At 38.5% G+C, this 16,485-nt stretch overlaps 1 protein-coding gene across 1 annotated transcript in view; it reads left to right on the top strand.

Moving 5' to 3' along the window:
- The window catches only part of RABGAP1L (RAB GTPase activating protein 1 like), a 191,694-nt gene that overhangs the window by 57,131 nt on the left and 118,078 nt on the right, over positions 1–16,485 (top strand). The window lies entirely within an intron of this gene.

Genomic DNA, 16,485 nt, shown 5'->3' with positions numbered 1-16,485 from the left:
CTCCTGGACTTCGGGCTAGAATGGATGAAGCTCCTGCTAGATGTATGATTTCTGCTTTATGTGTTGTCTGGATTTGCCATCAGTTTATTGGTTCATGTAGATTGTTATTTTTATATTATATTGTGAGCCACTGAGAAGCAGCCTGCAGTCTGGTGATGCCTATGAATGAATGAATGAATGAATATCTTGTTTTAGAGAACTAATGCAGTTTAATTCATCTTACTTGTTTGGAGAGCCGAGTACATAATAAATCCTAGAATGAAACTTAGAATATAACAGAAAAAAATTCAAGAATTCCATAGTGATTCAATCAAAACAACCATTTTATTTACTTACTTAGTGCTTTTAATGTTTGTAATGTTATGTAATTTTCAAGACTTATGTAAGAATTTTGCTGTCGAGAAGATTTTATAAAAAATAGTAATATGGGTTTTTTTTAAAGTTCAATTATAGATAGTACATTTGAGAGTGGCTGACATTTAGTTCTACTTTTGGTTTCTTTTAACATTACTGTTGCTGTAACAACTTCCTAACTTCCTTTCTTTTAGTAAGCCAGTTTCTATAACAATAACATTCAATTTATGAATGTGACTTTCATTCTTGTCTTACTAAAAAAAACCACCCCTTCCAATTAGATTTTGTGGGTGTTTAAATATTAAGTCTTCAACAGAACATTATAAATTAAACTTACTTAAATTTAACTGACATGAATATATTTTTCATTAATGACATAATTGTGTCTTAGTTCCAAATTGGCATGTGAACATTAATGAATATATTCTGAAGGATTATATAATAGAATTGTTATATAACAATAAGATAGAATTCTAATTGTTTTGTCTTTTGGCAACTAACCCGCCATGCTTTTCAGTCAGTTCTTCCTTGTTTTCTCTACCATGAAGATCAATTGGACAAGCCAGGAAACCCCATTTATGATTTTAATATTACATGTGACTTGACTTTATAGTGATGAGGATGATGTTATTCTTTCAGTTGTCAAGAAATTCTATGGGCCAGGTTCTCTCCACATTTTCCGATCTTGCACTACTTCTTTGAGTTTTTCTATGCTCTGGCTGGTGTCAGCTTTGATGATATTCAGCCACCATGTTCTTTGATGGCTTGGTTTTCTTTTACCACTATCTCTTCCAAACAAAATTGTTTTCTTGAGTGAATTCTGCTGAATGTCATGGCCAAAATAAGTGAGTGAAATGGCTTATTCCTCTCTTAACAAGCTAGAGCCATAAATAGGTAAAGTTTATTCTTTGATTATCATTCGAACCTGCTCGAGCACTGTAAATCAAAACTAGACAGAATACTGTCATATCAAAATTGACTCAGCATACAAATTTTTGCTGAAAAATTGAAAATGGAAGCATAACCATATTTTTATTGTGAAACTGTTTTTAATAACATATTTTAATGAGGCAGTTGAATATAGTACATTTGCTAATAATTTAATAAATTTAGTAATAGGTTTATTAGTAAGCACTTTGATGTGAGAATGGTGAGGCATAAAGAAATAATACAAACTGTTTTTCATATATTGCAAGATTACTATGAGATTGCTTTTCCTTCATTATGTCTTCAAGATAAACATACCAAATTCCTCCTGTCCTATTCCATGTACATAGATTCTGTGCCTATCATGAGCCGTAGTGGCACAGTGGTTACAATGCAGTATTGCAGGGAAATTTTGCTGACTGCTGATTGCCAGCAGTTCGGCAATTTAAGTCTCACCAGCTCGAGGTTGACTTAGCCTTCTAACCTTCTGAGATCAGTAAAATGAGGATCCAGATTGTTGGGGACAATATGCTGACTCTGTAAACCACTTAAGAGAGGGCTGTAAAGCTCTATGAAGTGGCATATATGTATGTCTAAGTGCTATTGCTATTGCTATCACCATCATTATTGTCCTTATCTATATTCTACTTTGTCAGTACCAAGATCCTTGGATTGCAGTACCCAAAATTGAGACATGTTTTTCATGCAAGGTCTGATGAAAGCAAGCTGGGTGGTACTGTTTCTTTATATAAAGTGGATACTTTTTCAACAAAGCCATAAAAATATGTCCTATGTTTATTAGGTGGAAGTAGTTTATGTGACATAAGTATAAGTTTAATGATCTTTAGCTTCATTAGAGGCTATATTACATACCATCCTACAGATTGAAATTTCTATCCCTTTTTTCATTTAAGACAATAGCTCACTAGAGCCTGAAAGTGGAAGGACTTTCATTGTGTCATATTGAACCCTGTTTCCTACTAGGAATTCAGAGCCAGCATCTGGCAATTACTGTCTTCAGATAACAATCCAGAATTTCTGGCTTTTTTTTTCTGAGTTTCTGTGCTTTGAAACATAGATTGTAGTTCGTGAGGTAAAATGTGAACGTATTTTTGACATTTGTTCTGTTCAGTCTTTTTCTTCCCATCTATATTCTTTGTACAATTTAAAGCTGCTCAAAATCCAGCAGTGTTAGAAATGTGCCATTGATTTCCTCCCCCTTCCACTGCCACATCATTGCATGAACTTTCCTGCTGTTCCTATAATAAAGCCCTCCCTTCACCTTTTAAACAAATCCTTGCCTCCTTTTAAATTTTCTAAATTTTTAATTTTTATATTCTTTTTTTATATTTTATCATTTTACTATATACCTTCAGAATTCCCCGAGTAGATGGTTCAATAATGTAAACAAATAAATTGTATATAAAATAGGTAATATACAGTGGAATCTATTCGTAGCATATAATTTATTAAATAATACAAATGTAGTTATATTATCCTGGGCTGTTAAAAAAATATTTAAAAAATACAGTTGGTAACTGTATAACTCTGCTGGTCAATGTATAGTAAACATGAGTATTGTATACTTTATCCTGAGAATAACAAAAGCATGAAAAAACATTTCTTATGCTCCCCAGAAAAAAAGCCAATATATTCTGTAACTAGTTCTAAATAAAGATTTTCATCAGGTTCATTTTAAATAATATGGGTATTCCTTGAATGCTCTCTGCTATAATTTCTTTGTTTTCTAAAATGTTCATGATGTGCATCATAATTACAATATTAACCAACTAGTTATTATAGTAACATGGTAGTGCTTGCCCACCCACCTGATTCCGCTTAGCTGCCTGTGTGCCCTCCTGACCCTGCCATCTACCACCCCCTGGATCAACTGTGCTTGTATTGTGCTGCATTAGCCACTTGTACATCCGGCAGCAGCCACTCCTGCCTGGCTGTGCTTTTTCTGGATTGCAATGGCTGCTTGCATACCCTGCCACCCCCCCACCCTCAGAGCACCTGTCCCATGTCTGGCCATGCTGTGCCACAGCAACCACCTACCTGCTTGAAGGCTGCTTGTAAGCTGCCTGGAAGTCACAAGCTCCTGCTGACTTCCCCATTGTTTTTGCCTATTGGAAGTTGATAGGGAGTTGCACGGAAGTCCTCTTGTAAGAATTCATGATCTTTGGTTAACTACAGAAGTGGGAATTACCAGGATTTCCACTATTGCAACTAAGTGGCATGATCACATGATGTCATGCTTTATGACAGCATTGTTTAGCAACAGAAACCTGGTCCTGATTATCATCATTAACCAAATACTACAGGTTTATATTTGCTGAATACCTGCCACAGTTAATTGTCCTTATCCACAAAAGATTCTTTATTTTGGCTTGCTGTGATATTCTCCGTTCAACACTCTTAGGGGGAATGATAGAATTAAACTACCTTCTAAGACTGTTTATGTCTACATAATAACTGATCATGTTCTTTTGTACCATCACTATTATAGAGATAGATGTAGTCTTATTTTTCCACTTTTGACAGAAATGCAGCTGCTAAAATCAATTTGTACTTTTTTCTTTTTAAGGTTCCTTTGTTACACATTATATTGGAAAGTTTGTGTAGCATTTTGAATGTTCCATAGGGCATTGTAGATATAAATTTTCCACAGTTTAACTTTAACCCATGATATCAAATCAAATGCAGATATAAAATAGATGAAACTGCATGAGCTAGGTTTAGTCATATATTTCTCTACTAAATATTGTAAAACAAATGCATGACAAATGGGAGAATAATTAATAAATCCACAATAGATAGACGACTGTTACTATTCATATATAAGTTGCATGTAAAAATTCAGTTTAGTTCACAAGACCATCTTGTAGAAACAATCTCGTTAGTGTGAGAAGTGAGATGGGTTGGATTCTCTCTCTATCATTATTTAATGTTAATATAAATTCCTTAGTGGTCTACCAGAACACTCCTGATTTTCCCTCACCAAAGTTAGCATATAGATAAATCCCCATGTCATGCCCCTGTTGGAGCCTGAATCCCGAGGAGGGAGACGAACAGCTGACAGGGAATGGGAGTGTGGCTCCGTTGGCTGTGGAAGAAACTGGGGAAGGGCAAAGTCCGGCTGGGCAGAGCAGGGGAGAGGTAGAACAAAGGGAGGGGGAGTTCAGAGGAAGACCCAGGCCCACCCCCTCTTCATCATAGGGCATGCAGGGAGGAACGGAGAAGGGAGCAACGTGGGTTGCGTGGCTTATGGGGGAGGAAAGGGCCCTGATTCCCTTCATTAGCCACACTTGGGAATGAGCGTTTAAAGGAGATGAGTTTATCTTGCATTGACTTTGATTATCTGTGTTCCTGGGGTCTTCCCAACCATGTTGAATTATTGCCTTGCCTTCACGTCTGGAATTCTTGCTTTTGCCCTGTTGGACTAATTACCTCATTTTGCCTTGATTGGACTTATAGTTACAGTTTTTGTTGACCACGTTTTGGACTTGATTCTCTGAAGCCAAAGGTTGTTCCTGGGAGAGTTTTTCTCCAGCCAGAAGGTAACCAGGAAATTGGGGGCAAAGCTGGAGCTAATAAAGGGACTCCTATTGATTATCTGACTGTGTTGCCTTTGTGCCATTTCCCGGGTCATCACACCCCATGCTACTTCATCAGATGATTCAGTCCTTCTATCCCAGGCTCCCATTAGGTTAAAATGTGAACTTAAGATAATGTCCCATTCATGTCACAGTTGATGAATTAATGCATTATGAATAGACAAAAATTTGGTATTTGCTAAGTGTCTAGAATCCTCACATGGTAATTAAATGGACATAAAATTGAACAAGCTAAAATTTTCAGATACCTCAGAATTGAGGGGAGGGGAAATGCACATAGTTCAGAATGCTGAAAAATCACTCTCGCAATTTATTATTTTCTATCTTACTGGCAGCACAATAGAATTTGGTAATATCCAGTTAAGTAGAGTCTATTTGGAGCCCCAAAAGAGTCTGTATTATAGAAGATGACTTGACTTGGTACGTCAATGAAAACAGTATAAAACAGATTCTAATTATAGATTTTACAGCACCTGGATTATATAGTATAGTTATATATATATTATGACTATATATGGAATTATTTATGTCTGCCTTCCAGAATAGATGAAGTCAGAACATTAAATTGATTAATCGTTAATGCTCTTCTCAAGTGAAACTTTGTGATCCAATCTAAGTTTCTGGCCAGTTGAAAATATAAGGCAAGAAAAAAATGCTCCTGGGAAGGAGAGGCTGATCTTGTTGATTTCCATTTCCAGAACATGTTGTATCAGAATTCTTTTGGGTTGTTTATATCCCCAGGGAGGGAAGACTCATGCAAAAAGCCATGAAAGTGTATTGTCCTCAACTTGTGACCACAATGGACCCCAGAATTTTGCTCAGAAGTCATTGCAGTTATTATTAATTAATTAATTAATTTTTTGCTTTGCTTTGCTTTGCTTTGATTTGTCAATTGCTTACAAGATAATAGGTATAAGTATATACATAGTTATGAATATATGAAATGGGTACATACAAGAAAAATAAAAGAAACAATAGGACAGGGACGGTAGGCACGTTGGTGCGCTTATGCACGCCCCCTACGGACCTCTTAGGAAAGGGGTGAGATCAATAGTAGACAGTCTAAGGTTAAAGTTTTTGGGGTTTGGGGAAGAAACTACAGAGTCAGGTAGAGTATTCCAGACATTGATCACTCTGTTGTTGAAGTCGTATTTCCTGCAATCAAGTTTGGTGCGTTCTGAACTTGTATCTATTATGTGCTCTTGTGTTGTTATGGTTGAAGCTGAAGTATTCATTGACAGGTAAGTCATTGAATGTATGATTTTATATACCATACTTAGATCAGACCAAAGACGGCGTAATTCAAGGTTTTCTAGGTTTAGAATTTCAAGTCTGGTGGCATAAGGTTTTCTACAACAAGTAGAGGAGTGGAGAACTCTTCTTGTGAAATATTTCTGGACTTTCTCAACTGTGCTGATATCAGATACGTAATGTGGATTCCAGACTGATGAGCTGTATTCGAGTATTGGTCTAGCAAATGTTTTGTATGCTCTAGTTAGTAGTGTGATATTACCAGAGAAAAAGCTACGTAGGATTAGAGAGAACTCTTAATGCCTTCTTGGCTATGTAGTTACAGTGGGCTCTAGCACTTAGATCATTAGAGACGAGTATTCCAAGGTCCTTTACAGAGCTTGGATCATCAACAAGGTCTTGACTATTCAGCTTGTATTTTATTTTCTGATATATTTTTTTGCCAATATGTAAGACAGAGCATTTATTTGTTGAGATTTGAAGTTGCCATTTGTTTGACCATTCTGATACATAGTCAAGATCTTTTTGAAGGGTAGCAGTATTGTCTGTGGTATTGAACAGCTTTACATCAGCGAAGAGAATGCAGTTGCTCTTAATATGATCACAGAGGTCATTTATGTAGAGTATGAAGAGAGTTGGTCCTAGAACACTGCCTTGGTGGACACCACTATTGACAGGTACAGAATTTGATAGGACACTCCCAATTTTGACCATTTGTTGTCTGTTTGACAGGGATGCTTCTATCCAGTTATGTAGTTGTCCAGAGATACCATAAGATTTTAGTTTTAGGAGTAGTTTGTCATGTACCACTGAATCAAAGGCTTTACAGAAGTCTGTGTAGATTGTGTCTATTGTTTTGCCCTGATCGAGTTGTGTAGTCCATATGTTTTTGCAGTGTAAGAGTTGCAGATTACAGGATAGCTTTTTCTGAAACCAAATTGTTTATTGGAGAGTAGGTTGCTTGTCTCTAAGTGGAGGATAATGGATTGGTTAATAATTGATTCCATGACTTTACAGGTGACGCAGCATAAGGAGACTGGTCTGTAATTTTCAACTAGGCTTGGGTCTCCCTTTTTGAAGATGGGGATGACCGTGGCTTGTGACCATAGGTTAGGCAAGGAGCTGGTCCTGAAAGATTTTTCAAAGATTATGCTTAGAGGTTCTGCTATGACAGTGGATAGCTTTTTAAAGAAGTAGGCACATATTCCGTCCGGTCCAATAGATAGAGATGGTTTTAGATTGCGTAGTGCTTTTTCTTTTTTTTTCTTTTTTTTAAACAAATTTTATTAATTTTAAAGACAAACAAATCATCATTAACCATTACATACTTAAACCTTTTTCCATTATAAATTTTACAAGTCAAATAAAACCTTATTTTATACAATATAATTCTATTTTAAACCATTTCCATATGAGCATACAAATACCTCTTATCCAATTTCTCTTTACTTCTATTCAATTTCACTATTATTATTTCATCTATTTCTTTCTGACTTGGTTACCATTATTCTCATTCTATATTTCTGCAAGGTTTTATTAATTCTCCCAGAAACATAAACACACAACACACAAACATATAAAAAATCTTTTAGGAAAGTAACTTGGCCCCAGGTACCTCTCTCTACATGGACTTCAATTATATTCATGCTCATCTTACATGTCATTACCTATTTTATTTACCATTCTATGTCTTCTATATTAGCTTCTCCACACATTTCACTCTTCTTAATTCTATCTTATTTAATCCATCTTAATTTGAGTCATTATATTTGTATCTTTTGTCCATTCTTTATTATCCCTTTGTCTCATTCCTTATAATAAAAAAAAAGAATTTCTCCTGAAATCACTAATCAGAGTATGATGCCTTTCTATCTTCCCCCTAAATTAATTAGATTAACATTTAAAATAACACCTAATACCCAATCTGATTCTGCTTGGTACATTCTATCTACTAATTTTTTTTAATAAAAGAAAAATAATAAATCCAAAATGATTAAATACATAGTTAAATAATAGATCTAAATATTGAATCTTATAACATTCCCATTGCCTTTTCCAAAGACAAATGCTACAATAATAATTTTATAATAACATCAATACCATAGTTATATTAAACTCTTTAATTAAAACTCAATATTCTAAACATTCCCTTTAATATTTTATTAAATTTTAAAATCAATCATTACTAAACATTTCAACATTTTAATCTCTTATTAACTCTTAAACCATTCTAATAATACAAATGCTACAATACCATCTTATGTACCTTGCAAAATCTTTTTTAAAGAAATTATACTTTACCCTTTGTCCCTAAAAAAAGATTCCTCTTTTCCCATCTGATTTCAAAACTTTGTGGCTTTTCTCCACCTTTTCCCTTTCTTTCTTCCCCCACCAGACCTTTCTACCCTGCCTTCTCCTAGCCTCTGCCTTACTGGCTTCCCTTCTCTGTTGTGTTCCTTTTTTCTTTTGTTTACTATCATTATATTGATTTTGCACCTTATTTTTCTCTTTCTTAAGTGTTTTTTTGAATCTTAAGTCCTTCATTTTCCTTCCTTCCTTTCTTCCTTCTTTCTTAGTTAAATTTTGAAATTCATTAAAGATGGCTTCTTCTTCTTCTTCTTCTTCTTCTTCTTCTTCTTCTTCTTCTTCTTCTTCTTCTTCTTCTTCTTCTTCTTCTTCTTCTTCTTCTTCTTCTTCTTCCTCCTCCTCCTCCTCCTCCTCCTCCTCCTCCTCCTCCTCCTCCTCCTCCTCCTCCTCCTCCTCCTCCATCTGTTGTAGTGTTTGTTGATAGGTAACAAGCGCCATTTCTAAAAAAAGGAAGGCTTCTTTCACACCATCTTTGCCATCTTTTTTTGTTTGCTCATATTCTTTTCTCAGTTCCTCAGCAGAAAAAGCTATTATAAATCTTTTCTTTTCTTTTTCCCCCCCTCTTTCTTCTTGCAACAACCAAGATATTTCAAAAAAATAGAACAATCCCAAAGTCATCAATCAATCCAAGCCAAGACAAAGTTCTCACTTTCTCTTCCTGGGGTAGTATCAATCAAAAAAAGAAAGTCCAAATCTGTATCTTAAAGCCTTATTGCAATATATTTCAGTCTTCAAATCCTTAAGGCATCTCCTCCAACAAAATCTTAACATATAAATATATTTTTTGCCCTCTCCCTTCCCACATATCACATAAAGCCAGTTTTTACCTGAAAAAGACAGGTTTCTCAGTATCCACTTGTTGATTCCGTAGGGAAGGAGAGTAAACTTTCCTTTCAGCACCTCAAAATTGCCGCTTATTTTCTCTTCTGGAAAGTATCATTCAAAAAGCCATAATTTCCAGGAATTATGTTAAATGTGTCTTAGAGTCCTGGGTCAACCAAGAAAAACTTTCATTTTCAAAGGCTTCTCCTCTTCCTCCTGCGCATTCTTACCCAGCTGCCGGCTTCTTTGTAGCGGCCATTGCGGACCGCCGCTGCACCGTCTTGGGAAAAGGGTTCTGCCGGCCGGGGAGGGGGTCTGCAACACCCCCAAACCCCTCTCCGGATCCCCCCTATCTTCAGCCGCCCCTGCAGGGCAGCCTTAGCTCCAAACCCATCCGGATCGGAGCACCAAAAACGGCTAGCGCAGCAGGGATCGCGCAGTATCGCGAATCCCTGCCGCTCGCGAAGCCAACCGGAGTATGGGTCTTGCGTAGTGCTTTTTCAACATTGTCTTCTGTAAAATCGATATGTATTAGATCATTGTAGTTTTCTGTGGTTCGGCTATGATCTAATTGAGATACCACGTGACTGCACTCTATTATTGTTTTTATGACAAAAACCTACAAAAAACCTCACATCTCAGTCACATGACCCTGGAATGCTGCAACCAGACATAAAAGCAGTCATGTTATGGAATGGAAGTTGTAATTTCAAGGATGGGTCATAAATAACTTTTTTGAAATTAAACAGCCGGTATAGGTCAAGGATTACCTGTACAATTTGTCTAGAACAGAGTTCCCCAACCTTTCTGGCTTTGTGGACTGGCGAGAGGTAGATGGATGGTTCCCCTTGCGTATAGCTAACAAGCGTGCGCATGCGCACAGATCCATTTGCATGAGTGGTATACATGTGAGCCCACCATTTACGCAAAAGGAACACATGTAAATGCACTCACCCACTGCTCACACAAGTGGGGTTGTGCACGCATGCTCACCCAGCATTTCCACACCCAGTTGCAAACAGATCACGGCCCATTAGTGGGCTACAGACTAGGGGTTGGGGACCTCTGATCTAGAAGATACAATCTTCTAATCTTATGAGATCCTATGAGGAAAAATGTTGATTCAGTCAATACATAAAGAAGATTAGCTAGATTTTCAAGTTGATCTTCATTGTCGGTTCCACAATGAAGATCAATATTGGAGACACAGGATCATATCTGGAGCACATTTCTTAATATTTGGATTGCACAATTTCTAATTTTGAATAGTTGTCATAGTTGTCAACTTGGGCCATGTTATGCACCGTATAAGAGATTACATGCTTCAGCTGTAAATAACTTTAGGAAGGCCAAGTTAAATAAGACATGTTTTGTTCTGTATAAAATCCAAGTTTACTATTCCTCACATTTGCCAGTATAGCACAATTGTGTTAAACCTTGAATAATTTTGATTAGGCATACACAAAGATATTTCATTTTTGCCTACTTCTGTCTTAACATTTCAGTTTAATGTCACTAAAATTAAGTACTTAGGACAAATAACAGTTTCAAATAACAGTTTTCTAATGTTAGAGACATCGTTTATTGCTATAACAATAGTAGTAATATTCTTTTTATCTCTTTAGTTTGTGTTTTGTATCTGGCCTTCCTCTTCTTGATATTAATTTCTCATATGGCATGTACTGTAGGTATTACAAATGCTGATCAATGAATTTTACATTTTGTTGTAATAGTCTTGATTCTGCAGAAATACACAGTAATGATTACTATAGGCTACTAATAATTTGGCTTCTTTCTGAGTAGTTGAGTAAAAATTACCTGAGATATAGAGTATTTTTAGCATCCAGTCTGGAACCCTTCTGTGGATCTTCTGTGTCTGTGGATCTTTTTTTCAGTCCTTTAGCTGTATTTCTCGTGTTTCTCATATAATAAGGCGGGTCTTACTTTTTGAGCCGAAAAATGGCTAGGTTGTCTTTTGGGGTGACTTAATTCCCCACTTGGATCTTAGCTTGGATGTTGACGGCGTTGGTGGGCACTTTGTATCGGGTCACGCAGGCAGCACCATTGTTGTGCAACAAAAGTACTTCTAACGAAGCCCCCACACCATTCCCCCATTTCGCATGAAGCCTTAATTTGGGGGAGGGCTAATTTCATTTCATGCCTATTTGGGACTTCCTATTTTGTTGGAGAAACAGGGTAGTAGCAATTCTTTTTGTTTGGTAGGAAGCTGTTTTTCTTTTGGCATGCCAGTTTGCTGCTGACTTCAAGGAATTGAGGTTGTGTAGTTTACTTTCATTGGCTTAAGAAGCCCTTCCAGAAGTTAGATGTTGCCTCACCCTTAGTTGGTTCCATGCTTAGCACTATACAGTAATGAAATAACAGTTTACAAAAAGCTACACTCTTCTGGGTATAAATAAAATAAATAATTGCACACTGGGATGTATAAAAAAGCTCTTTAGACTTACATCTTTGTTACAGTCTTTGTGCAAAGAAAGCTTCATCAGATGCATAGAATATTGTTCTGTGGAATATATGAACATTCCCTTCCATTAGAGTGGAACATCAGAGCTGGTAATGTGGTGCATATAATGAGGCATAGTGTAGTCCAGCCTATGCTTTAATCAATTTTTGAATCTTTAAAGTGTGATAAGGCTTTTATGTAGCTGAATTGTACAATAATACCCCCTATGTTACATATAATAAGTAATATGGCATCAATCTAGACAATATACTCATTTACAGGCCTCTCTAAATGCTCAAATTGATTTGTACCGTCAAATGATCATAAGATGTAAGATGATTCATGCTTTAAAGCACTTCTTTGTCACAAGGAATTCAGCAATTTAGAATTTCTTTTTATTGTACCCTAACTAAATAAACAAAACCCTCTCCCCCAATAAGAATACCCAACATTATAAAAGAAAAAAGGAACAATAACCTTACAGGGCATATATTCAGATACATGCATACATACGTACATTTGTATAGCAAACCTTTTAATGAATGGAGGCTGTAATTTGTTACAATTATCCATAGCTTATCTATATCTCTATATGAGCTGTGGTGGCGCAGTGTTTAGAACGCAGTGCTTCAGGCTACTGCTGCTGCCTGCCGGCTGCCTGCAGTTTGGCAGTTCAAGTCTCACAAGGCTCAATGTTGACTCAGCCTTCCATCCTTCCAAGGTCGGTAAAATGAGGACCCAGATTATTGGGGGCAATATGCTGACTCTGTAAACTGCTTAGAAAGGGCTGTAAAGCTTTGTGAAGAGATATATAAGTCTAAGTGCTATTGCTATATTGATCAATTCTGCAGACTGTTAACTAATTGGAGCATGTTTTTCTTTCTAATGCTGAGTGACATATCTTAAGCGTAAGTAAAATACAGAATATCTACTTTGTTTATCCAGATGCCAATTCCCATGAGATAGGATAAATATTAAAGTAGTATAAACATCCGAAAATATCAAATCTCAAAGTTGAGTTAATGCATGTAGTACAGGTAACATCTTTCCTAAATGGAACAGTTGTTGGGCACTGTAGAAAGATGTTTAAATAAATTATTAATTGCACTGCTTCCCCAACATAAACATTTACACAGGCCTTTTTTATATAAATGCAGTGATGTTATTACTTGTTGAAAAAGATGTAATCTATAATCTGCCTGTTCTCTAGGGTTATGTGTAGTAAGGATTTCCAAAGGGTACAAAAGATATTTTTCATTTCTGGCATCATTTAATTAAATATATGTTGCTAAATAACTTTGATTCCAGAGTTGTAGTTGAATTACAGTAATCAGTAATACTGCTGTCTGTCAAAATATCCTGAAATTTGCAAAGTGTCAAATATATATGATGGGATGATGTTTTCCGCCTATAGACCCTAAACATTAAATATTATTTGAGGATGCTAGCTCAAGAGAAAAAAACGTAAAATCAAGTTTTATGCTTTGTTAACGGAATTCTTTTGAAACTTACTGACCATAAAATAAACCTACAAAGTTCATAAATTAAACTAGCTTAAAATAAAACAAATTTTAAAATTAAACTTTTAAAAACAATACTATGTGATTAAAAAGGTAGATAACTGAAGCTACATTTTCAAGCAAAATGAACAAACATTGGAATAGAACACATTTTCCAGACCATGAGAGTCTCCTTTAAACATTTGAAAGCCTGCAGCCACCAGGGCTCATTATCCTCTTTCGGAGGAGCGATTGCAGCACTCCAAGAGCAGTTTTAGGCGGCAGCCTCTAATCCACAGCCCTTATCTTCCCGATCGTTAACAAGAGCCTTTCCGAACAGTGTGCACGCCTCGTGTTCGGCTCATAAACGGCTGAGGCTTTTCCCCCTCAGAACACCTAAGGGGATTGGAGGCATAAGCACTTCTTATCCTTTCCCGCGTAGTCTCTTTTCGCTGTTCAGAACAGCGATTTAGGCCGGAACTAGCTGCTGGACAATTTTAGCCACACCAAACGGGCAGGCGCCATTTTGAGGACCGCATGGAATCCATTCACCATTAATCAAAATAAAAAAATACACTGTGAAAGGCTTTTTTCCCTTACTGGGTTTCCCTCGTAGAGACCAAGGGATTGGCACCTCTGACTCCAAAACTTTGGGGCAGAGGATCTGACTTTGTTAGCTAACCCTCACAGAATAAAAGTCCAGGAGCTCAACAGTGAGCACCAAGGCCTAAGTCCGCCTGTGCAGGGCAGCTGTTGCAGGCCAATGTTACTCATCTACTTCTGGCCTGAAGAGGTGTTGCTAATTGGATTTGAATTGAAATAGATTGGATTAGAGATCAATAATACAACAACAGCAACAACAATAACAGGGATTAAAGAATTTATAAGGGTCCTCTGCATCTTTTTGGAGCAGGTCCCTGGGTATGCCAATCACCTTTAAAGCCTCATTGACAAATCTTATAGTGGAAATGGCAAGCAGCAATGGCTCAAGGGCTTCTACCTCCAGAGCAATGACCAGGGCCCTGGGCAAATCCAAAGCTTTCAAGAGGCCTTCAAAGGCCAAGGAAAATGACACCCATAGACGCTATCAGGCTATAGAGAAATAAATGAAGCGTATGCGGGAGACAGAATGGACTTCACCAGCCCCATCTCCCCCTTGAGCCTCCCAGGCCCCTCCTCCTCCCCTGGATCTTTCTCTTCCATCCAGGCGTGGTTCTGCCAGGCAACTTCCTCCTGGTACCTCAATGACAGCAACCGTATGACGGTGGGCCCCTGAGGCCACATTTACTCCAACGGCGGCCAACCTCTACCAAGAGGATCCCCTCCCCAAGGATGTTCCCCCCAGGATGAGGGCATAGATGGAACTGGCAATATGACGGGATTGCAGCTGGCATTCAGCAATCTGTATGGGCCAGAAGACAGTCCACTATCTCGGAATGTGACTCTCACTCAGGACGGTCACTAACCGGGATGGACCAGCAAATTCCTCAGTTACCTCCCCAAGGGGAATTTTCTATCTTCCCAGACATGCCTCCCCAGGGCTTTCAGGAAGAGGGGGATCAAGAAGAACAAATGGACCAACTAGAGAGAGGGCCAGCTCATGACATCGATCCGGCCCTGTCAGAGGTGGAACCACTGGAGAGGGGCATGTCAGATGACGAGGGCCTCATTCCTGACCATCCAACTTTCACGGGACTATTCCACCCTCAGTTATTCAGATCACTTCTCCTTAGAGCTGCTCGGATTGTCCAGAGAGTGGGTGGAGCTTCAGTCTCTGCTGTTGTAGGCTGAGCTTAATTTCTGAGGAACGCTCCTCCTTCCATCACGTGGCTCGTTACAGCGTTCCCCAGTTTATGCTCAGCCTTCGTGCATAGTAGGCAGTGTTTTGGAAGTGCTCTTGGCCATCTCAGGAAAGCCCTATTTGATTCGTTATACTTCTTCTCACCAGGTTGTATTTAATTCATTTAATTACTTCTTCTCTTAGCCCTGCGCAGTTGGTTCTTTGTTAATTTCTAAAGTCCCCTGGGAGGCCCTCCCGGCTCCAGGGGGTGCCAGGGGGAAGGCTAGCAAACCTTACAAGCTACCCCCCCACCCCTTACCCATTGCCTTACTGCCGTTTTTTTACGCTTTTATTAAAACACTCCGTTTCGCTCCTCCCCCCCCCCCCACCGAACTCCGTTTTTCCTGCCGATCGAAGTTTTTTCTTGTTCCTTTCTCTCTGTCCTTCCCCTGGGGACCTTGGATTGCCCCTGGGGAGTCTCCTGGTCGCTGCGGAATGGCCCCTGCAAGTCCACGTAGCAGGCGGCCACCATTTTAAGCGCCGCCTCGTGGCCGGGCGCCATTTTGTTTTTTCCTTCCTTATCTCTCCGATCGCTGCAGCGTGCCTATATTAAAGCAGCAGGACCGGCAGGCCTGCTCGGAAGCGATTAAAGCTCTGAATTTGATCTGTTCTGTTGGAGGCTTGTTTTCTACCTCCGTTTGTTGCTTCCCCCGCAGCCAGCTGTAGTGGCCGCGGCTTACTCCTCACCACTTCCACCCAGTTCTGCCTGGGAAGGCAGTCTGGTATAGGCTTGGCTTCGCCTTAAGGCCTCTGTCGTGCCTTGATCAACTTGATCAGTTTTTCTGATTCAAAAAAAAAAAGATACTCAACAATTACAAGATCAGAGGAAAATTAAGAGACAGAGAAAGATTGCTTAATTGAATAAGTTTACAAACAAACAAACAAACAAACAAACAAACACAAATAAATAAATAAAAAATAAAAATAAAGAAATAATAACAAATAAGATACACAGATCAATTATAAACGAATAAGAAACGGGGGGGGCGTAAAAGAATTTCCCAGGGCTCCCGGCCTTTGTTGCAGGTCGACCCCTAGGCGCGCCAACCGCCTCATATTTGATCCTTATCTTCCTCAATTATCTAAAAATGGTAGAAGGCAATCCTTCAACAGGCCCTTCTTTAAAGGCCAAATCAAAAACCCACCATCTGCGCAGGCAGGCTAAGGAGTCCCCAAAGCCTCCCAAAGTGACGCCCTAAGACGCCATAAGGCGCTAGAAAAACAAATAGACAAACGCACCAGACAGGCAGTCTCAGTGCCTCCCGCACCATCCACTCCTTCTACCTCTACTCTACCCCCCCTCCTTTAGTCCATTCCTCCCTATCCAGGCGCAGCTCGCCCTCTCAA

The sequence above is a fragment of the Notechis scutatus genome, chromosome 3 (assembly GCF_049901735.1).
Source record: "Notechis scutatus isolate UNSWTSFEM ecotype Mainland chromosome 3, rNotScu1.2, whole genome shotgun sequence".
Lineage (NCBI taxonomy): Eukaryota > Metazoa > Chordata > Lepidosauria > Squamata > Elapidae > Notechis > Notechis scutatus.
The sequence above is the reverse complement of the archived record's forward strand: the minus strand, read 5'-3'. Positions and strand labels throughout refer to the sequence as shown.